The sequence below is a fragment of the Lactuca serriola genome, chromosome 4 (assembly GCF_051521515.1).
Source record: "Lactuca serriola cultivar US96UC23 chromosome 4, Lser_US96UC23_V15, whole genome shotgun sequence".
Classification (NCBI taxonomy): domain Eukaryota; kingdom Viridiplantae; phylum Streptophyta; class Magnoliopsida; order Asterales; family Asteraceae; genus Lactuca; species Lactuca serriola.
This window is the reverse complement of record NC_136411.1, coordinates 22,952,318-22,962,884: the sequence shown is the minus strand read 5'-3', so window position 1 is coordinate 22,962,884 and position 10,567 is coordinate 22,952,318. Positions and strand designations below refer to the sequence as shown.

The 10,567-nt window shown below is 33.4% G+C and overlaps 1 long non-coding RNA gene across 12 annotated transcripts; it reads left to right on the top strand.

The window, feature by feature from the left end:
• Nucleotides 1-2,289: 2,289 nt before the first annotated feature.
• On the top strand, nucleotides 2,290-10,324 carry LOC145101177 (uncharacterized). 12 transcript variants are annotated; one of them, XR_013705509.1, is made up of 17 exons: nucleotides 2,294-3,224; nucleotides 3,993-4,016; nucleotides 4,359-4,465; nucleotides 4,959-5,075; nucleotides 5,522-5,561; nucleotides 5,637-5,715; nucleotides 5,982-6,082; nucleotides 6,247-6,288; nucleotides 6,977-7,092; nucleotides 7,352-7,416; nucleotides 7,608-8,375; nucleotides 8,459-8,554; nucleotides 8,773-8,829; nucleotides 8,930-9,047; nucleotides 9,159-9,274; nucleotides 9,404-9,540; nucleotides 9,805-10,324. It is a non-coding gene; the product is annotated as an uncharacterized LOC145101177 (long non-coding RNA). The 12 variants fall into 12 exon arrangements; XR_013705512.1 differs by having other exon boundaries at nucleotides 2,303-3,224; nucleotides 5,522-5,715; nucleotides 7,608-7,693; nucleotides 8,321-8,375; XR_013705513.1 differs by having other exon boundaries at nucleotides 2,304-3,224; nucleotides 5,522-5,715; nucleotides 7,608-7,665; nucleotides 8,321-8,375.
• The last annotated feature ends 243 nt before the right edge of the window (nucleotides 10,325-10,567 follow it).

Here is a 10,567-nt window from a genome sequence, read left to right as displayed (position 1 = left end):
ACATCTCTCATGATATCAGAGATGACGCTGACGTCTATACTTTCCATGTCATAAGACATCTTTATCTATTTTCATAGAGTACGTCTTTAAGATAGAGTGTTAGCATATCTCGCATCGGTATGTCAATGTATCAAGTAAAATTAGCATTTTCCTCTAATTGCAATTGTTTATGTAGTTATTACAGTAATCATATAAGCTGCCAATAAAAAGTTTATTCTCTTAATTATATATTAAATCAATTATGAAAAGGTATAATGAACTAAAAAATCAATATCAGAAATAATGGGATCTCTAAGTTTTTAAAAATATATGTTTTTATGACAAAATGCAATTATTGTAGGCGTAGACATGTAAAGATGATCCACCTTTTTTTTTTTAACTCTTCAGTCTTCACCCTTTTCTGATAGAATTTGCTTTTAATTAAAAAACACAAGTTCAATGCTTTCCAAGTGATACATATTTAAAGTTCCTCAATGTATAATTATTTTTATTTAGTATTTAAAATATTATAAATTTATGTTTCTATTAAATAAAATATTTTGTTCTATTTTAGCACTAAAACCTAATCGTTTGATAAAATAAATAAATACAAAAATTAATATATAACTGAACTTGAAATTATTTTACTTTCTATTTATATACCACTAACAAGAATATTTGTCAAGAATGCATTAATGAAAATAAAACAAAAAACTCATTGACAAAAACCAAAATTAATATTAATCGATAAAATATATCTGGTTTGAAACTTTTTGCAACACATTTTTATTAATATTTATTTTTCTAGTAAAATTTTTAAATATAGTTTTATTAAATGATTTTTTTTGTAAAATAGTAATAGAGCTGCCATGATAGAACCTTTAAATACGCCATCCACATGCAATGCAATAGTGCATGCCTTGCGATCTTCCTTGCATTGATCTAGATCACCACCTCCAACCGCGGTGAAATCACCTTTTGATTTCCCCTTGAATCACTCACAAACATCAATTTATTTTCTTCACCGTGTAAGAAAACTTCTCCGGCGGTGGCCCCCACATCATCAATCATGTTGCTAACTTTTCAGATCATCTTTTTTATCATCATGGTGGTGGCTTCAGCACCAGTCAAAGGAATGAATCTTGACGACACCACTTCAACCACCACAGTCTCTGGCGGATCACCGGAAGACCTAATAAAATGTGGCGGTTGCCCTTGTAACAATCCTTGCTACATTACTAGTCCTCCTCCTCCTCCTCCTCCAACGCCACCACTAACACCGCCACCACCACCACCACCCAAGATGCCTTCTCCAACACCCGGCCTGAACTGCCCTCCCCCACCTACCGGAGGTGGATATGCGCTGGGTCCTCCGTCATACATTTACATAACCGGTCCACCGGAAAATCTTTATCCCGTCAACCAGTATTTCTCGGGCGCCCACCGCAACTTCTGGGCTGCGCCTCCACTTCTGGTGATGCTTGGATTTTTGGGTGTGCTTATTGTTTGCTAATTTCGCCGGAATATAGTAGGGTTTGATAAGAAAACGGAAGAGTACACTCGATTGCTAGGCAATTAATCTTTACATAACAATCTTTTTATTTTTGTTGAATGTCTTAAATAGGGTTAATGTTATCCAACTAAAATCAATAACCATATTGATCTTCTTGTTCTATTATGTTATGCTTTATTCAAGTTACTCTTATCAAATATAAAATAACTTGTAAATGTATATATGTTTAGATCAATAAAAATGAGCATGTTTCACATTACATATTTTAACATTTCACAAAATGTTGCTTATTATTCTTAAGGTCACATCGTGCTACACTTACGCTTGACTTTCTCTGTAAAACTCCCACTCCCTTCTCTGGGTTCTCCCGCCCATTCCGTCTCCATCCTTTTAGGACGCCTGCCTTGCACTTTAACCTATTTGTAAAGACCCCACCCTTATCGCTGCAACAACCCCTACTCATGTCTAAAGTCTTAAGAACTGAATTGTAAACAAGAAGAACAAATACTAGATTGCCTAACTCGCAACTTTATTATTGAAGAAACTTGCAACAAAACTTTAATCTGAATTAACAAATTACAGGATCCTAATTAATTGGTTTTATACTAAACAATCTTATTATATATATTTTAATTTTGCACCCTTTAGTGAATAGTACTTTGTTCCTGTGTAATTTTTTTTTTGTTTTCTTATACTGCTTTAGTTTTGTTATATATATAACACATGTCTTCCACCGTTTCCGTTCACCAATAAGAGTACTCCATCACACCACCAACGCCTCTATATCTAAATACAGTGGCGGAGCTACATGGGGCGTTGGGGTACTACATCATTCCCAAAAAATTCTTTTATATATATAAAAATTTTATTTGTAAGCATGCACTATGTTATTATATCCCCGTATAAAAAGATTATACCATGTTAATGTCCAATAGAGGATAACTACACAGTTTTTGCACCCCATATCAAAATATCCGCCATTGCCTAAATACCAAATGCTTTCAGTCAAAGGTCTCCACCGACTCACTCCCTGCTTTTGCTCCCTCTTCAAACTCTCCACCTTCTCTTTTTCTCTTCTTCGATTCGTCTTCTACCGTTCCTCCTCACCAAGCTTCGTCGATATCTCCTCATCGGTGTCGATGTCCATTAGTGCAGAAGAACCCGATGAACATGCATCAGACGTGTTTTATATAGAGGTGGTTTCGATTTTTCCCACCAACCTCCACTGTGTCTTCTGAAAACTCTTCATCTCCTTCCAATTTTCTCCTGCTCTTCCTGAAAACTTTCACCGATTGAAGTCAGAACTTCCCCAACTTCACCTCCAGTTCGTTTTCTTCGGTTTCCGACCTTCCGATGTGGGCTATAATAGTGACGAGGGTTGGCAATTTCTGTTCTGGACAACGTTATACAAGTCTTGGAACCAAAGTCGAGGAACATAATGTAGGTATGGAAGTCTTGGAACCAAAATTATTTTCCTTTCTAATTTGGGATTTGAAAGATTTAGACGGTGACCCACCCAATCGGACAGCTGCCTCCCTAATCGTCTCGATTGTCACTCTATTGGCCATACACACTATGCACATCCATTTTTTATGTTCCTTTAGACTGAGTCACATGCAATCGATCATTTATACTGTCACCAATCTCCATCATCAAGAAATCTCCACCGGCCTACATCATAAAGCGGACCTTTGCTAGCTTCCTTTAACACTCTGACCACCGGTGGTATCAGGTAACTTCTATTTCAGCTGCTATGTATAAATTTGTTTGTATGATTTCATGTCTTACCGGATAAATCTGTGACATGACTGCTTGATTTCAAATTTGTTAGTCTGATGTCAAGTGTAAGTACATAAATTGAATTTCATGTTTGGATTCATCACAACATTCTCTTCTTACCATCGTTTTACCCCTATTGAATTAATACATGTTTTATATCTTTTGACTCATGATGTGTGTTTATAGGGTTTCGATTTACTGATTGTGCATAGTTATTTCTCATGTTGAAGTATTTGTTGTTTAATTTAAGTTGATACTTATGTGTATATGCTTTTTTGGTAAAAGATTCATGTGTTAGATTAATTTGAACATGATAATTGGTGTGGATTTTGACATTCTTGAGTTTTCACTATGATAACTCAGAATTGTAAAATTTTTATGCAAAAAAATGGTTAATTTTTCATTCTTATGTCTAAACTTTGTATTCTGAAAATCATGAAGGCAAGAAGGGAGGAGAAGATACCTTTTGTCACATGTGTAATTTTCTTTAATTTACAATATTTTTTAAACATCTTGAGACAATCTAAATTGCTAATTCCTTAGGGCAAGCTAATTGGTTTATAGGTCAATAAATTCTCATAGTTGGGTCCATGCTTTATTTAGCTTCAGATTTCCTGAAACAGTCAAGCTGAAAAGGTTACAATAACATGCATGTAATATATTTTTGTATTTAATTTAATAAATATATATCTATCTTCCTTTTTGTATCTTTTTTTTGCAGAAAGAAGTTGATGAAATTACACGGGTATGAAACTATAATACTATATTTTCATTTTGAAGTTTGACTTAGAATCTGAAATTGGACGTTGTCAATAAATATACATTTTCTTGAATCAGGTGTTTGAGCTTGAACCTCAAATTATGTTAAAATGTCTAAACCAAAATTTAAGGTTAATTAAATCAATTAAACTCAATTTTTACAATAATTACTTTTAGTATGGATTTCACTAATTAGTAATTACCCATTCACTTTCTTCACCCAAGTTATTTATCATAAGAATACACTTAGCCTCCTGCGTCATTCACATTACTACATATCTCTATGTGGAAAACAAGATTCTATAACTAATTAACTATCACTTCACAGCCAAAAGAGGCTGGAAGCACTTGCTTTTTCATGGGTGGAGCATAGAGAGACACCATAGGAAGGAAAACCAACTTCAAATAGGTTCTTCAATATATGAAAGAAATAAGGTATGTAATCTCTAATCTTTAACCTACAAGTATCTTATAACTCCATATGAAATCTCAAAAGTGTAATGGTTTACAAGGATATGTGAATGGAGGTTTGTTGTAAAATCCTAATATGATTACAATAAGAACATATGATGAACATTTTGAAACCATCAAGCATGTGCGTGAAACTAGGTAAAGATAAAAGTAACCAAAATTTCATGAATATAATTCTCTTTTCATTGAATTCAGTTTTTTTTTTCTTTCATATATATATATATATATATATATATATATATATATATATATATATATATATAGCGTCACTTTTGTCTTAAAAACTTGGAATAATGACAAGTTTTTCAATGAAATTGAAGTCATTTGTGAAGAAGGTATTATTTAAAAAAAAACATCTACTTTTCTTTCCTTTATCCATTTTTTAAATAAAAAAATTCCATATCTCAATTTTGTTTGTGGTTATTTTTTATAATAAAACCAAACAATTTTTTATCAGGTTCAGCTGCAGCTTCAGTTACTCCAGATCATGTTCTTCTCAATAGAAATTCACTTTTTCAAGGAGGATTGCAACCTCATAACTACTGCCTTCCGATGCTCAAGATGGAAACCAATAGTATGTATCTTCCTCTTAACTACCTTGATGAGTCTCAAGAAGTCAACAAATCTTGTAATGATCTGTGTTATCGGTAATTCTGCCATATTGAATACCACCACTACAAGAAAAAGACTCTTTTACGACGCGCAAACGACGACACTCATTGATTTATGTTACGCAAAAGAGAGTGACATTAAAAAAGTGTCATCTCTTCAAAAAATTTAAGGATTTAGGTCGCGCATTATTGCGTGCCCTTAAATTAGTGTCCAAAGAAAAACACGGAGGGCACCTATAATAAGATGCGTGTCGTCTAAGGATGTTGCTTTATAAATTTAATTGGAACGCGCGTTCCATCCTTTAATAACCAGAGGGAAAATGAAATCCTAAAAAATTAAAAACCCCGCCTTCCTTTTTTTTCTTCTTTCCCTCTTGCCCTAATTATCGACTCCTCATTTTTCTCTCAGATTTGAGTCTCCTCTTTCATCAGAAATAAGAGGTAGCAAGGTAAATTTTCTGAGATTCGAAACTATATGACTCGAATTAGAGGTTGATGATCAGAAATCGATGGTTACAAGTCAGATTTGGGATCGAAAGTCAGAGGTTCAAGGTACGATCGGAAACATCAAGATGCCGAAAACAAAAGCGGAGGAGGCATCAGGTTCGAAGATTGTTCTTTTCTTCTTCATGTATATGCCCTAGATTTCTTTCTCTTACATTCAATCTCTAAAGATTCTTTTATTCCCTAAATCAGGTACGACGATTTTTCTCTTCTTCTCCATCTGTTTTTGGAATGACGACCTCTACTCTTAACCTAATTTGTATTTTTGACTTTTTTGTTTTTGTGTTCGCTAATGAATATTTGCTGTTGAAGTTGAATTCTTATTCGTCTTTTCTCTTCTTCTCCATCTGTTTCTGGAATGTCAGGCTTCATATTTCACTTCCTTCATCTCCGATGCAACTAATCTTCATCTTCACTGTTCTTCTCTGCTTTACGTCAGTTACTTCATTCAAATTCTCCTTATCAGGTATATACTTTAATCTTACTTTTCACTTTGACTTCGATTTAGTCACTGATACAGCATAATAAGTAATAGCAAGCTTTTGTTACTTCATTTTTTCTTAAATTTTGTTTTCCGGCGCGATTTACAATGCATATGAAGTTGACTTCTTATTCGTCTTTTGCTTTCAGTTGTTTTTCCTGGAGGTGCATCTTCTCTGATTAATTTTCCAGGTATCGTGTTGTATTATTATTATATCACATTTCTTATTTCAAGTTCTATGGTGCTTAATTCAGTTTGGATCCGTTTCGAAATCCGGTTGTATGCAATTATTCGTGGTATTTGCTTTGCTGGTTGCTTGTTTCGTTTGGATCTCTCCGTGTTAGATTTAAATTTAGTATCTCATAGTGTGATTCATTCGTCATTCCGCAATTAGAGTTTGTAAATTGAATGTATTCTGGCGTAAATCAAGGAGAAGTAGATACACATTCTCGTTACTTTATCCTTTGCTTTCACATTTTGATATTTACTTATGGTGGTTGAGAGAATCATTACATTTTCAGAGAATTATTTCTTGATGTTTCATTAATTTGGATAATTTCAGAGCAAGTATAAAGGACATGGTCACACTGTGTTTTTCCCAATGAGTACTTAGTTTCTCATTATGACTTTTATAAATGGTGGGTGAAAGGAAAAAGTGTTCTTGTAGAATGAACTTCACAGCATGTTTTTAATAAATGATTATCTATACTAATTACCTTCACAGCAAGTTTTTAAGATACTGACACATTCTGGTTGGCTTTTCACATTTTGATCTTTATATTGAACCTCACAACAAGCTTTTAAGACATTGTATACTTACATGGTTTTATATATATATATATATATATATATATATATATATATATATATATATGACAGAGTGAAATGCATTGCTAGCTACATCACTACATGGATCAATACGAAGTTCTTGAGCAAATTGGAAAGGGGGCATTTGGTGCTGCCCTTCTTGTACGCCATAAACATGAAAGAAAAAGGTAAGAATGAAATTGAATTTACCAAGTTTTGTAATTTGTTTGTTTTAATGTCTGGACTCTGCACATTTTCTCCATTATCATAATATGTTTGTATGTATGTCTATTCCATGAATGCTTAGTTGTACCCATGTGTTGGTATCTTATCTCTCATGTGCTTATGATTTGAAGATAGCTATCTAAACCTCAATATTTAGTGATGACTTTAGAAAAGTTTTTTATTTTCACAATGTCCAAACTAATCTACAGTCTCTATTTGTAGATGGAGCTTATATCAAAAGTGCGAAATCCTTTATTATGGAGTATAAAGACTCCTGGGTTGAAAAGGTAAAAAATGAAAATATTCTCATTCTTTTCATGTTCCATTGTCATAGTTTTCATTTTAATTCAATTTGAACTCACCCTAAAGCCTAATCTACATATATATATATATATATTAGAACTAAATTGAAATGGGACTAAATTCAATTTGAAGTCAATTATGTCCACAGATCAACTCTGTTTATTTCTTGTTGCAGGTATCATGTCATGAAGAATTAAAGAAATCCTTAGTAGCAAAATTGGCTCTTCGTCAGAGTAATCTGAATCCTGAAAGACCTGGATAGTAGTATTTTAAGCTCCTTTTTAAGCTTCTGTGAATTGATTATTGAAATTGTTTTTAACTTTTTTTTCACCAGACTCCAGTGTCTTGCAAACATTGGACTCTAGCATCAAACGTAACACAACAATTATAAAAAAACTTAAGCAAATCAATTAAGAGCAGTGTGAAAGTCTTATGGATGAATTAAAAAATGTCAACTTAAGCAAATTTTTGAGTGAAGCAGTGGCTGCAATCTGTGATGTCAAGTTAAAAAGTTCAGCAGTTCAGTTAACTACCCTTTTCAGATGCTTCATCACACATTTCAATTTGAGTTTTATTTATTTATTTTCCTGTAAATCAGGTCTGTTCATTGCTTCATCAAAGATACAAAATTTTTTCTCCAACTTTGGTCCAAGGCCTTATGAAAACATTCTTTCCTCGGAAATCTTTAGAGGATGTAGACATAGACAGAAACTTAAAGGCCTTGAAAAAGCGAAGTGCTTTAAAACTTCTACTGGAATTGTTTTTTGATGGAGTTATAGAAGATACTGGAATTTTTATAACTATTATTAAGGATCTTGCGAGTTTAGAACACCTAAAAGATAGAGACACAACTCATACAAATCTGTCTCTTCTTGCTATTTTTGCTAGACAGGCAAGGTACTTCATAGGACTTTCACATGCCGGAGAAGAACTTGTTGAAGAGGTGCATTTTGGTTCCAATATTGATTATGGATATTTTCAATATGGTTTAATAATATGATTTAATGTTGATTGCGGTTTTTTAAGGGGCTTAATATCACTTCAGACCAGAAGAAGGTGTTTAAAAAGGCGTTTCATACGTATCATGATGCTGCAGTTGAACTACTTCGGTCTTAACACACTGTAAGTATTGGGAATCATTTAATACATAACTATTGCTTTTCTGGATTCTGTTTCTAGGTTAAATGCAAGAAATAGAAAACTAATTGTGTAAAACATGCTTATATGCCTTGCACTTCACATTGTCAACTTCCTTTGGAAAATCTCAAACTAATTGTGTAAAACATGTTGTTGAGATTTGGGACATTCTACTGAAAATTTCTTCTGTGTCATGATTGTAGGTTAGTACAGAACCTTGGTGAATTTGTAATGATCTTTCTACACAGGATTCAACCATGGTGATGTTTTGTATATATATATATATATATATATATATATATTGTGGTTGGATATATTTATACTTTTATAGACTCTAATATCAAACCATTGTCTTTAAAGGTTTCAATTGTGGGGAAGCTGCTAAAGAGGTTGCAGTGTGCAGAGCTGCCCTGAATTTTCTTCCTATGCTTTCACATCAACAGCTGCTTTACCTACTGACCATGTCATTTATTCCAAGGTGAGCTACAAATCTTTCTAAGTCTTTTGACATATGAAGCTAGGAAGAGTTATTCCAAATATATCAGGAAAGGTAAATTGGTAATATTGTTTAAATGTATTATAATGGCAGGGTGCCTAGGTCCTTGTTACCAGGGATAAGAAGCTCTCGTTTAAAAGATCGCCATAAAGAAGAACGTGAGCTTTTGGTGAAGAAGGAATTCAGTTCTTCACCATTTCGTTAAAGAGGTACTGTTTAGAATCTTGCCTGTCTATATGACTATATGTACTTCATACAAGTTTACATGATACTCTTCAATAAATATAGTTACTTTCTACTACTTTGTGACTTTTTTCCCATGACACTTGAAATAACAGGGCAAGAAGAGCATTCTAAACATTCTGGAAACTTTAAAAGAAGAGGGATATGGGTACACATAAGATTTTGGAAGTTTTAGTCATGTTTCTTGTAGATGACTTGGTCGTTCACTTTGCAACAAAGCCTCCATCACTTGGTATGTGTTGTTATCTTCTCTCTAGTCTTTACTTACACTGATTTTATTCAAAGTGGCATATTTCTATATGTGCTTGTGCTTGACATAACAAGTGCTATTGGCTACTTTTTGTGCCTTTGAAGGGTGTTAGGTGCATTTCATGTACCCATTTTGTAGCTTTATTTCATAAAAATACATTGCATTTAGGCTTAAACTCATGCATTTTGCATGTTTTCGGGATTTTTCATGAGGCAACTTCATTCAAATACTTTTGTGATATTTCAGGGAATTTTGGAGGTAGGATATTGTTGGAGGAGGTAAATAAGAGTTACGGACAAAATTTCGGGACTTGCGGAGCACCGAGGAGCAATATATCAAAGAAACGAAGATTTTGGCTTTACAGACGTTTACACGGCCGTGTAAATGGAAGCCGTGCGTTTACGCGGGCCGTGTAAATGACAGTGTTAATTTACATGGGCCGTGTAAACGTAAATGCGGGTTTTAAAGCAGTTTTTCACCATTCTTAAAGGGGGGAACCGACTTTTTACTTAGGGGGTCGATTTTTGGAGCAGAGAAGGCGAATTTCTTGAGGATTTTGAAGTTGATTAACACTTGGAACATTTGATTTCATTTTGTAAGAACTTTAATTTCATTTTCTAGATTTGTGATCTTGTTCTAGCCATGAGTGGCTAGAACCCTAGTTTCTCCAACTTCATGTCTTGACTTCTTAGTTGTGATTTCAATCATGTGACTTGATGTTTGCTTTCAATTTCTATCTAGTGAATTTGATTTTGTTTCAATCAAATGTTTGATTCTAATTGTGATTCTTATTGGCCATTTGAATTAGAGTTAGGTTATTCAAGTTATCTAATTGCAAAATCCGTAATTGTTTTGTAAATTGGACTAGGTAACAAGCACTAATTTGATTTCTATTGAATAAATTTAGTGTAAATCTTTTCACACATTCTTATGCTCCCGAGCTTATGAGGAGTATTGAGTGTTGTTGGGAACATTCACATAAAGTTTAATGCAATCTTTCAATCTAATT